The sequence below is a fragment of the Colossoma macropomum genome, unplaced genomic scaffold (assembly GCF_904425465.1).
Source record: "Colossoma macropomum unplaced genomic scaffold, Colossoma_macropomum, whole genome shotgun sequence".
Lineage (NCBI taxonomy): Eukaryota > Metazoa > Chordata > Actinopteri > Characiformes > Serrasalmidae > Colossoma > Colossoma macropomum.
In genome coordinates, this window is record NW_023494803.1 from 1,814,943 (window position 1) to 1,828,214 (window position 13,272).

The window sequence follows — 13,272 nt, forward strand, 5'->3', positions numbered from 1 at the left end:
TTTATTAGAAACACCTGCCTTAAACTTTCCTTACACTCACTGGCATCTTTATCAGAAACACCTACTTGTACATACACACACTGGCCACTTTATCAGAAACACCTGCCTTAAACTTCCAGTCACTGGCCCCTTTATTAGAAAGAACTACTGTGTACTTCCACTTACTGGCCATTTTATTAGAAACAGCTACCTTAAACTAGGGTGACCATATTTTTAAAAAGAGGGCACTGGGGGGAGGAATGCAAAGCCAAATGCTGGGCATTTTAGGCAATTTAGAAATCCCAGCAGGACTCATTTTTTAGGTCTCAAAAAAGAACATGTCCTACAAAAAGAGAATGTGTGGTCACCCCACCTTAAACTCACTTACTGACCACTTTATTAGAAACAGCCACCTGTACTTCCACTCATTGGCCATTTTATTAGAAACACCAACCTTGTACTTCCACTTATTGGCCATTTTATTAGAAACACCTACCTGTACTTCCACTCTTTGGCCTTTTTATTAGAAACACCTTCCTGTACCTACACTCATTGGCCATTTTATTAAAAACACCTACCTGTACTTCCACTCTTTGGCCTTTTTATTAGAAACACCTTCCTTGTAGTTCCACAAACTGCCCATTTTAATGCCTACTTGTATTTTGACATACCAATTTATCAGAAACCCTTACCTTCCATACACTGGTCACTTTATTAGAAATAAGCACATTGAACTTCCCCACACTGGCCACTATATTGGAAACAACCAGCTTAAACTTCCACACACTGGCCACTTTATTAGAAACTTCCATTCACTGTCTACTTTATTGGAAACATCTATCTTGCACTTTTGAAGCATTAAACTCGATCAACAACCCTGTGAACAATGCTGAATCTACGTTTCTCTAGAATGGAGCATTTCACGTCACTCAGAATGAGTGTGTTCACCTCTTAACAATTTAATTATGCAGAAATTTAGAAGTATTGGCCAACATTCCCTTCAAGTTAGGGTACAAAGTCTTATGAACACGTGAGATGTGAAAAGTGAAAAGAGGAGAGTATGAAGAGTAAAAAAAGAACTGGGGCAAATACACGACCAACAAAACAGCAATATGGAATTATAAAAGTGATAAAAGCCCTGTTGTACAAAGGAGCTTTATCGGTGGATCACGTTTGAACAGCTGCTATTACTTTAGAGAACAAAGACAGTCTAACCACTTTTTAATTAAGTGCTCCTAATGACCTTAAGCGGCTTAGTGCACTAGCCTAATAATCAATAAACTACAGCAGGCCCGACACCTCCGCCGCCGAACAGAGGCTTTCACTTGAAACGTGTCAGGGCCAGAGAAACTGCAGGCCCACTCAGCTTCTCTTCTTCTGGTGTTAAAACACACACCAGCGCTGTTCATCTACTCTGGCAGATCAATACTGAGTGGGCTTATTTAGTGAGCCAGGTTCAGATGATGGAGTATTTCTCAAGACGGCAGCTTCAATTCCGTTCAATTTTGAAAGGAATTTTCACAAAACACAGTTGTAAGTACTTATATAAAAGTCCCTAGCGTTTACAGATATATTACACTTGAAAAACATGTCAGGGTTACAATTTATTCATATTTTAAAATAAAACAATGTTATTTTAACAATTACACCTTCTTCAGCCGTCAATTTAGTTTTGGTTTTACAATTGGTTTTTAAATCAATCATACAGAATTCCAAGCACCACAGAAGAGCTCGTCCCCACAGTCGTGTGTGAAGGCTGAGGACATACAAAAAACACATTTTTCTGCAATTTACTACAATAATCTATACATGACTATGGAATATATGCTTTAAATGATAGAAAGAAAACAAATGTCAAATAAATATTAAAAAATATATAATGAAAGTTCCCCAGGAGTCGTGTCACTGGTGTTACTGCGTAACAAAAAACCTCTTATTTTGAAATAAAAGTCACACTGATGACATCACTCGACTTCCTTTTACCTGTTTTCTGAGGATCTATGAAGAAAAGCTCATGGTGAGTCCACTGTGTCTTTCAGTTATCAGAGATTTTCTCATTTAGCTCATGATTTCATATGAAGCTTTTAGCTGAAGTCACTGGTGTGACCGACTTTATTCTGAGGTAACTGTGAAAAAATAGAACACAAATGGATTAAATTCCATATTTTAGTGGATATTCCATGATTGACAACATGTGGTTTGATGCTCTGTAGCAGTTATTTTGTAAAATGTATGTCTCATTAAAATGTCTCTGGTGTTCCTTTATTATGTGTAACACCAATGAGGATCAGTAACACCAGTGACCCCTATGGAGAGATAGAAAAGTGGACCTTCTGTAGAATGACCCATCATTTTTGAGATATCTCTCTATATGTATATACATGTTAGTATATACCTACTATTTATTAACAATTCAGCTGAAAGCAGAGTACACATGTCACAACTTACCCCATCGGTGGGGTTAATTGTACCAGACTACAGAGATAGCTGTAAACAGCATACAGCTAATTAAATGCAATTCTATGTCATTTGAATCAGCTTTCCTACATAAATAAATAAAAGATATTTCTATCATTGTTTGCTTTGGGAGGCTTGGTTGTTACACTGAGTTAAAACTAACCCGCCATGTGGAAGCTGTACTTTGGCCTGGCTCGCTTTCACTGAGAGTTGTTTACAAGCTTCAAAATGGTGCTATTTTACAGCCACATTAAAATAATGTAGTGTGAATTCGGTAACTTAAACATTCAATACATTAAAACACAAAAAAATGACTTCTTCAGTACAAAAACTTTCCTAAAATTTCCCTCTGGATATATAGCCACATATACACATACATCATAAAGGGTTAGGCATACATTTCAAAATATAAGGTCTAAGTATCATGTATTGGACATCTATGCATAATATATGGATCATACATATACCATATGTCCGATATTTGTCTGATACAAACATCAAAAGATTTTAAAAATTTAATACAAAAAAAAATTTTGGAACATGAAGCTAGCACATATAAGCAATATATTGCATCCACATATATGAATAATGTTCCCTACCATATATTTTAAACAGTGTTATACATATATGTTTGTATAAGTTGAAATATGGCTGAAATATATGTCCCATACTTGAAAATGGACAATTTCAAATAAGTTGGATATAAGGGAAGTTCATATATGCTAATATATGTCATATATTTTAAATCTATATATTGCCATATGTCAGATTTCCGTAAGAGTTGTGTCTCCAAGACAAATCCTGGGAAGTATCTGTCTGACCACTGTGAAAATGGGAATGCAATAAAGTGACCAAAATTACATTCTACTTAAATCTGTTTAACTACATAAAATATCCATGTTACATTTTTCCTCATTAGCTCAAAGCACTTTCCCAAAACCCTGCACGCTTTATTAGCCTCCTCGTTTCCGCCGCTCTGAAGTAGACATCAGGTCTGGATTTTAGCGGTATTGATTTTCCTTAAGCCCTCTGTCTTGCAGCATCGGCTGCACTCAAATGCTGAGGGTGTTGAAATGAAGACTGGTATTAGAATTAGCATTATCTTAGCTTTCGTCCACAGAGATAGCATGCAAATGAGCTCCGCCGCTACACTCTCCTCTGCATTCCAGTTACTCTGGAGACGAACCCTGGCTGTTTAACCCAGCCGTGTGGACTAGATGCCTCTGCTAATTAATGAAGCCGACATCTACAAACAGGAATTAGATTTCTGCCCCATTCCTCCCCGAAACGGGAGCTTCATTATTTACTCCAGTGCTAAATGGGCAGCAGCTTCCCAGACAAGCCCCCAAACAGTCAAATGAACATAATCAGTCGGAAATGTTACAGGTTTGCTCACTTTCTCAAGCACAGAACTGACAGCAAGAATAAGCCTTATATATAAAGTACAGTTGTGTGCAAAAGTGGCCAAATTACATATTTTGTTCTAATTCAGTAAATATTATACAACAGTGAGTTCCGGCTGCGCAAGCTGATTGGTTGAGAGTTGTTCTAACTGTGCTGTTATTTCACCATAACATGGTTTTTCACAAACACTGTATCACTCCGCTGAGACGCCGTTGCTAAGCAACGACTTTGACAGCTGTAGGAGACGCTCAAGACATTTGAACGTTTTTACTTCTTACTTTGCCACAAACAGAAAACGGACACTTTTAAGATCACATTTGACCGACAGCCGATTTGGTCAGACTCTGAAGATGAGACGACACTAAATTCCCAAACTGTCATCACCACTGAGCAGCTTTTCAGTCGGCAGCTGAGACAGAAGAACAGCTGAACAACCTGGAATCAGCCAGAAATGAACCCAACACCATTCGCCAAACTAAATGGGCTGTAAGATGCTTTACAGACTGGCTGGAACAAAACAACATTAATACTGATCTGGCAGAAACTGACAAAACTGAGCTGAACTTGATATTGTGGCAGTTTTATGGCTCAGTCTGATTTGGTCAGACTCTGAAGATCAGACTACTTGTTTGTCTATCTATCTATCTATCTATCTATCTATATATCTATCTATCTATCTAGGAAAGGGTTCATTCAACATGGTCTTGCACACTGTGTTCTTGTATGTGTGAGACATGAGACACACTTACTGTACTCAGAAATTGGCCAACTCAAAGTTTGCATTTCATTATATATATATATACACACACAACACATTTGATACTTGGTTATAGATCAGTATATGGTTTGGTTCTTTTTCCTGAAAGGACAGTCCTAATAGCCCTATCTTCAGCATTATTCTGCCGTGCAGCACTGTGGGCAGAGTCCCCAGGGTTACACTGAGAAATCCCTCCCCTGCTGAGGATACATACCATCATATTAACCTCCTAGACCTGCTGGAGTCAGAAAAACCTACGACAGTCCACCAGAGCTGCACAGATAGGCCTCGAGTCAGGATTTCAGCAGCAGTCAGCATTTTTACTGACCAAGCACAGAAGCTTAGGATGTGGCTTCCTTAAATTTTTAAAAGCACTTAGCTGTAAGTCACTGTCATAACAAAACCTCGAATCTCTGAAATGTTAACTTTACAAGAGAAGCCAAAAACAATCCTAACTTTGATGTAGGTTAATGATGCAACTTTTATTCAGAGTAATTTCTTTTGGCCCATTGGTCATGTTCAGGCATAATGAGCCGTAAAAATGAAAACAACAACAAAAATCTCATGAGATCAGTTTTGGGGGTTTACAAAGTGAGACGTTACAGTAATGTGATTACCTTTTCCTGTAGTGAAGTAATGGAATGCATTACAGTTTAAAATCTTGTTAGCACCTTACAGTTAATGAATTAATAAGCATTACACTACTTCAATACTTATATGTCTCAGAAACAATGATATTAATTTTGCATGATGGATTTAAAGCACTTAAAGGATTTAATTTAATTATCTCTATATGGACCATTCTACTGAATGATCTTTTTAAACTCAAGGTATTAATAGAGAGTGTAATAAACTACATATACACAAAGTCAGCATTTATAGGGTACTTTCTAATAGTGGCAGTCCCAAACCCCAAGCTTTAAATTTCAACTTGTAACACTTTTTTTTCATTTTTTAAAATATCTTTTTGATTTGAAGTTAGATTTATTAGGAGTTCAACTTTTAAGTAAAAAACCTTCAAAAATGCTGTCCCACGTTTTCATGTCACCACCGAAACACAGAGTGTTAGTCCGTAGTGGAGTCTCAATTTAGCCCCCTCGGGAAGAACAGGAAGTGAGGCTGCATCCCTGTGCCTCACTGCCGCATGGTGAGCCATTAAATCTCATTGTTTTGGAATAAATACATCCCAAAGTCTCAAAATCAGTAGGTGACTTTAATAACTGTCCCTTCTGAAACAATTAAGTAAATTGTTTTGTGTTTTAATGAAAAGTATTATGATTGTATGTATAACTGTTTAAAGCTGTTTGCTAGTCATGTACTGGCTGGTGTTTTTGAGTTATGCTTAAAATTAGCTAAATTTGTCATGATTGCCAAAGTCCGTACCAAAACATTTTATAAAGTTTTGGTAGTGTTATGATTTATTTGGTAGGGTTTCAAAGTAAAATGTAATATTCAATCATTTATTTCCATAAACTAAACATATTTCAGGTACAGAGTCATTCAAAGCAAAACTATTTTAGTCTGAAGTCCAAGTCAGTTAAAAGTCTGAAATATGTTTTGAACTCTGACTTTGAACCTGTTCAGTAGATTGGTACATATATATATTAACCGTGCCTGTCAGTGTACATGATTTGTGTTATATCTGCATCAACTGACCGCATGACTTTAATTTAAGCAGAGCTGCGAGGGCGAAGCAAACGCTAGAAACTTCAACAATCAGTAAAAGTTTCTCACAGGCTAATTTGAAAGTGATGGATAAAGATCCCTACACTGAAGAAGAGAGAGTCCCAGTGTCATCTAAACAGACAAGACTGAGTTTGGAGTCAGGAACAGCTCACTGAACTTTACATTTTATTCAGAAAGATTTTCGAGGCAGCTGTGAAGTTGCTTGTTTCTTGGTTTTCCAATAGCATCAGCTAGTTTTGTTCAAAGGCAGGGACTGAAATGTCTTATAGATGAGGTTTATTGTGATCAGTTACTTATGTGTTTTACTTAGAAGTAAAGCAATAAATAAAAGGGGAAATATGTGAAATTCTCTTTAAAATCATGGGTGGTACTTTGTCGCAGATTGCTGCAGAGCTTGGAGCTCCTGTACCTGAAGCCTAAGAGTGAACAGAGGGGCTGTGTAGCTGCATCGTCTCTCAGATTGCCCCTCTGTGTGCCGTGAGGTGGTCGGATATTGAGTTGTCAGATGTGACAGTCCATACGCCCAGCGCTGGCTCAGAGTTTCAGCTGAAGATCACTAGGAAGCAGAACACACAATGAGCTGTGGAGTGTAGAGTCACCACACACACACAAGAACCCAGCAGCTCAGCTCACTGCGCCACAGGGGGGAGAGATTTTTCAGCAGAGACCAATACATACCGGCTCAGGATTTAGGCTGAGCAGAAACTCAGACAAGAGCAAAAAAGAGAGAGAGAGAAATATTTCATACAGGAAAACATGAATTTAGAGTTTCATTCCAAAATGCTGAACATCCATTTGTAATAAGATGCTGTTTAAAAAAAAAAGAAGAACAGCTGATGAGTAACATAATTAATCTCTAATAAAGGTGGCCTTGATTACAATATAGCATTGATATTTCTTGTATGTTCACTCAGAACAATGTATACACTGATCATGAATAACATTCTGACCACCTCCTTGTTTCTACGCTCATTGTCCATTTTATCAGCTCCACTTACTATATAGGTGCACTTTGTAGTTCTACAGTTACAGACTGTAGACTGCTGCTGGAGTTTTTAAACACTGTGTCCACTCACTGTCCACTCTATTAGACACTCCTACCATGTCAGTCCGCCTTGTAGATGTAAAGTCAGAGACGATAGCTCATCTGCTGCTGCACAGTTTGTGTTGGTCATCCTCTAGTCCTTCATCAGTGGTCACAGGACGCTGCCCACAGGACGCTGTTGGCTGGATATTTTTGGTTGGTGGACTATTCTCAGTCCAGCAGTGACACTGAGGTGTTTAAAAACTCCAGCAGCACTGCTGTGTCTGATCCACTCAGACCAGCACAACACACACTAACACACCACCACCACGTCAGTGTTACTGCAGTGCTGAGAATGACCCACCACCCAAATAGTACCTGCTCTGTGGGGGTCCATGGGGGTCCTGACCACTGAGGAACAGGGTAAAAGGGGGCTAACAAAGTATCAGAGAAACAGATGGACTACAGTCTGTAACTGTAGAACTACAAAGTGCATATAAAATGTAATTTGCCACAGAATTTCATTTTTTCATTTTCAAAAGAAGCATGCAAAAAGTAAAAACCAATATTACACAACGCTGTGCTAAAAACCACATGTAGACTAATAGTACAACAATCTCAGTTGTCAGCCTAAAGGAAAGAAATACTCTAAATGAATCTCCTCTTGGTCTCAGGTTCTTCTCCTGGACACAGTTAAGTCCAGTTTGAAATCAGAGTGAGGCTGAAGCCGTTTTCTCCTGTGTCTGAAATTCGGCTCCAGAGAAATAAAACTCAGATTTTCTCACTTTGCTCAAAATATTGTCTCACGTGTGACTTAACTCTTTAGAGTCTGACTCGTCTCAGCTCAGCCTCAGCTGAGTAATATCTCCATAAGAGTGAGTGCAAAGTGGCCAGCTAACAAGTAAAAACCAATATTATACCAACGCTGTACTAAAACCCCATGAAGACTGCATCGTCAGAAGTTCCCAGCAATAATTTTGGCCTCCGCACAGCTCACTGTCAGGAGACGCAAATGTGGAGTTCTGGTACGAGTCCAACCGTTACTCATTTCACACAGCCTGAGCTGCTATATTCATGCCTTTGGTGAAAGGGTTCTCAAGTGCTACTAAGTCATGTCCACATGACATGCCAAACTATTTGTAAAAGTGCACTAACTGAATTAATGGTTCATCGAATGTAGACTAAAGCGTTTTAAGTGCAAATAAACGTGTAAGTGCGACCCTGTGATGCCTCCACATAGCCTGCAGCCATCTTATCCATTTCATCCTGCATGAAGGAGACGGTCCACCCGCCTTTTACATGGATGGCAATTAATCGCCTTCGAGTGATCCGGTTACATTTCAGCACTAAGTACTTTCAGAAATGGAAAGGGATTCTGCTGAGGAGAAGTCATTAGCTGCCTCTAAGTAGCTGCGATGTATAGAATGTTAACAGATGTGTAAAACAGGGAAGGAGTAAAATGATCACTGATGATAAGAGGAAGAACTAACTACTGTAAAATATGTTACATATCTAACCTGTGAATACTGAAACTGCTAAAGATTTACTTCTGTTCAAGCGAGGTTTCTTTTTCTCTTACTTTCTACTGCTAAAGAGAATAATGGCGTATACAGCACTATTTCACCAGTCATACTTTGCATACTTGCAAATTGTACAGGGAGATTCATTTGAAAGAGGTCCCAAATATTCTTTTGTAACTCCTGTTAGGATGAAGCAGTCTGAACCAAAAAAATACGCTACATATCTTGACGTGTGTGTGATTGATTGCATTATACACGATGCTGGAAGTGATCTCCGTTTTCTGCCAGAGACATCAAGGGGTACGGGGGTCTGCACCCAGAAGTTGCAAACAGAGGTTAACGTCGCGACGGCTGTCCGGTGCCTACCTCATCGCTCTGACACAGGGGCATCCTGGCTTGTTCGAAGCTCCATATACTGAGGAGATCATTGCACATTGTTTGGTTCTGATTGCTTTGTCCTAGAGAGAGTTATTACAGAATATTCGGGGCCTCTTTCGAGTGAATCTCCCTGTACATTTTGAATTTTGCAAACTGTGCTTCCAAAACATTTCCCTGAAAAATGGTACCTGATTAAGATTGTTACTAACAGGATCTAATGGTACTCAAAGGTGGTCTCTGCTCTGTTTGCTAACAAATGCAGCTGAAACCAATGACAATTTAGCAAATTCATATTTTTTTCAGATGATTAAAAGTCACCAATCACCATTATATGACCTGTAAATGCACCGAATGTAAATTAGAATATGTTAATGTGTAAATCACTATTTTTAAAATTATTACTTTGTAAACAGTTTGCTGACAGAAGCTAATTTGCAAGCTAATGCTAATGGTATTAGGATTTATGTTAGCTTCCACATTGTTATCGTTCATATTGTTCACTCATTAAAGAAAAGTAATGAGCTTTGCTTTGTTCTATACATGATTCTGTATGATTGTAGACAAGTGTAGAGCATGTAAGCACAGAAAAGCACGTCAGCACAAAATAGCTAATGCATCAGTTCAGTAACACAGTGTGGTTAAGATAGCAAGCTAAGTAGCTAATTATCAGTATTAGACAGTCTCAAGCAGGTGAAAAATGAACTAGAACCGCAAGTTCCCCTGGTTCCTGTTTGAGTCAGATCTTGAGTTAAAATGCCTTTTATTCCCGTATGGATCGTATCGTCTGGGTAGGTTTTGAAACTTTGAAAATAGTACAACAATCTCAGTTGTCAGCCCAGAGGAAGAAATACTCTAAATGAGATCTCCTCTTGATCTCAGGTTCTTCTCCTGGACACAGTTCGGTCCAGTTTGAAATCAGAGTGAGGCTGAAGCCGTTTTCTCCTGTTTCTGAAAGTCGGCTCCAGAGAAATAAAACTCAGATTTTCTCACTTTGATCAAATTATTGTCTCACATGTGACTTAACTCTTAAGTATCTGACTCGTCTCAGCTCGGCCTCAGCTGAGTAATATCTCCATAAGAAAAGAGTGAGGTCTCATCGTCATCTGTCAGCGCAGAAGGAGAACTCACGCTTTTCTCCTTCATCACCAGAACTTCTCACAGTGAAATGCTGACGTTAATTGCCCCTTTTCTTCTAAGGGGGGTTTAAGAGGAATAATTCAGAAGTCAGTGATCCTTCATTAATATAATATTGAGATCTGCTTTATTTCTCTGAGACAATTTTAAGAAAGAATTTTTTCCTATGGGAGATGTTTGTTCCTCCATAAAATCCAAAGGGTTCTCTTCTTATTTAGAGTACATGACATTAGAAAAATACAAAAAAGGTTTAAACTCATACTTGCAGAACAGTGTTCCCCAAACCTCTGGACTCCACATGACTCCAGTCATTGTGGTACATCTCCAGCTCTTTCTTCTTGCCCTACTTAACTCTCACAAAAGGCTGAGATGAACAGAGAGGGCATCGCCACTCGCCTGGCCCCTGCCTAACAGAGGGACGGGCGAGGTCTCTGGAGAGGCCAGCCCGGAGTCGTCGTCTTTGCACGTTGTCAGGATTCGGGTCTACACACTTGCCTCTCTGACTGTACACGAACATATTTGGCCCCAGAAGCGTCTCCTTCAGCGGCAGGAGCGGCGTCGGGGGAGCAGGAGACCTGCGAAAGGCCATTACCACAACGCAGTCTGGGCCATCAGCAAGGCCAGGCCCAGGAGAGGCACCCCGCACTGACACTGAAGAATAAATTGGGTGGATTCGGTGACAAAACGCCATCAGGGCGAAACTGCACACATTAGCACTTCACAGATGATGGCGCACACATGCTTGTGGCACCAGTAGAACTTAACCCCCATGGCATAGCTGGGACACACACCCACATGTACAAGAAACACAGTGATTTGGAAAAGGAGACGGGCCTGGAGCACTGCACAACCACACTGCACATTCAGCTCTTTCCAGCACTGCGGAGCATCTGGGAAGTAGAATTAATATGCCTTTGATTGGAACCAGAGTGACAGCTGGAGGCAATATAGCACAATCTGGACACTTAAAAATGATTGTGTAGCGCCTACCTTTATTTCAGTGACCAACAGTCACTAAAAGCACAAGTGATAGCTGCTAGATTTATTCATCCAGACTTAACAACAACACTACAAAGATTTTAGGACAAGTAAAGGATATTTGTGAATAAGTTCAGTGTAAGTTCACACTAATAGGCCTAATGGTGCAGCTTGTATAGTATCTTGATTAAAGAGGACATAAAGGGAACCAGTTTCTCAACATTTCAGAATAATTCAGTCCCTCAGATGTGAACAAAGTCATTCAGAGTGGATGTGAAATGGTTTATTGTAGAGAACATTACCAGCTCAGATTTACTTTACAGTGGTGTTGATGGGAACCAGGGGTCGCAATGTCTACAACGCAGATATAGTAGATCTTTATCAGGGCCTGAAAATTTGGTCCGAACCCGAACACAGCCCGAGAACTATTGAGTCCAAACCACATCACTAAGTTTTGAGTCTAAACCTCATCGTCAAGTCTGGGTCCCAACTTGACTCGAGGTCAGTGAAATTAACCCAAACCCCATCATCAAGTCCAAAACTGACCCGAGCCTAACAAAATCCAGCCTAAAACTGACCCAATCTGGCAGTTTGTGTCGAATAAATTACATCACAGACAAATAAAATTTTAAGAACTATGTAAAATAATATGACAGAATGAATGAAACAGCTGTCTGAAATGACATTTTCCTCTTTGTTTATTACGCAAAGATTTCGACATCCTTAACGTTTTAACTCTGGTTCAACTTTCCATAATGTTTAATTTCCTACGCATCATTTTTCTTACAAGCGTGGGAGATTTGAATCTCTAAAGGAGGCCAATTTATTCACTGTCCAAAATGACCAGTGAACCTACACGTCTTCTGAGTTTTTACATGGTAAAATACTGATAAATATGAAGAAATTAGTTTTCTTTGGGTACTAATGTGCACCTGCATCTCTCCACCCTGAATATATTTGAATGTATATCAATTTTAGCCCAAAAGCTTTTTGTAAAACAGTGTCTCAGATATCAGGCAGCATATTCGAAACCATTTCATGCAATAACTTTCTGTGAGGGAGCTTTTAGAGGCATTAAAGGCTTCAGACGTCTGGTTCCTATCAGCACTGTTTCTCTAGAACAGAGCATTTCATATCAAACCACTCTGAATGACTTTGTTTACATCTTAACCATTGCATTATACTGACAATTTGAAAAATCGCCTTTAAGAAGAGACGCGGTGCACATCCCGGCACAGCTATTAAGCTTCTCTGGAATCGTTCTCAAGGAAAAGCCTCCATCAGTGAGAGTGCGTTTCTCAAGCCATGTAATACATACGAGAGGGGAAAGAGTTAAAAGAGCCATTAGGAATGCCATGGAGCACTTTCAGCGTCTCGCAAGGTTAATGAGAACAGTCTTCAGCAGCTGAAATGCTCAAGTAGCTTTTATTGTATCATAATAATGAATCAATGGTATGAAGATAAAATAAAATAAATGAACTCAGAAGCCATGAGTAAAACGTATGTGCCGCAGCACAACTCATAAAACGGAGGTAAAAAAAAAAAGAAAAGCAGGCAGCCGTTGGGGCCTTCTTGGGTGACGTCATTTTCTTGAAAAATATTTGCCTGCAGGTCACTGCTCCCTCTTTTTAAAGCCTTAAACGCTTTCGCTACAGAACATTAAACGTCTCCCAACGTTATAAGCTATGGTACGTATAAGAAGGCAGATGATTTTTATAGAGCATGCAGTCTTTAGCGTTTCTCTCCCCTTCATTCCTTGAGCTGCAAAACATCTGATGTACCCTAAAGAAAGACAAGGCCTTCAACACATTGGCTGTCGTCGGTCATTTTGTGCTTCGCCTGTCAAAATCATGTAGTGTTTCAGTAGATTTGCCATTAGATTTGTGAATCTCGCCAGTGGCCTCTGTTGTTGTCTCCTGCCTCCTCCCTCCTCATGGCGTATGACTGAAGAAGGC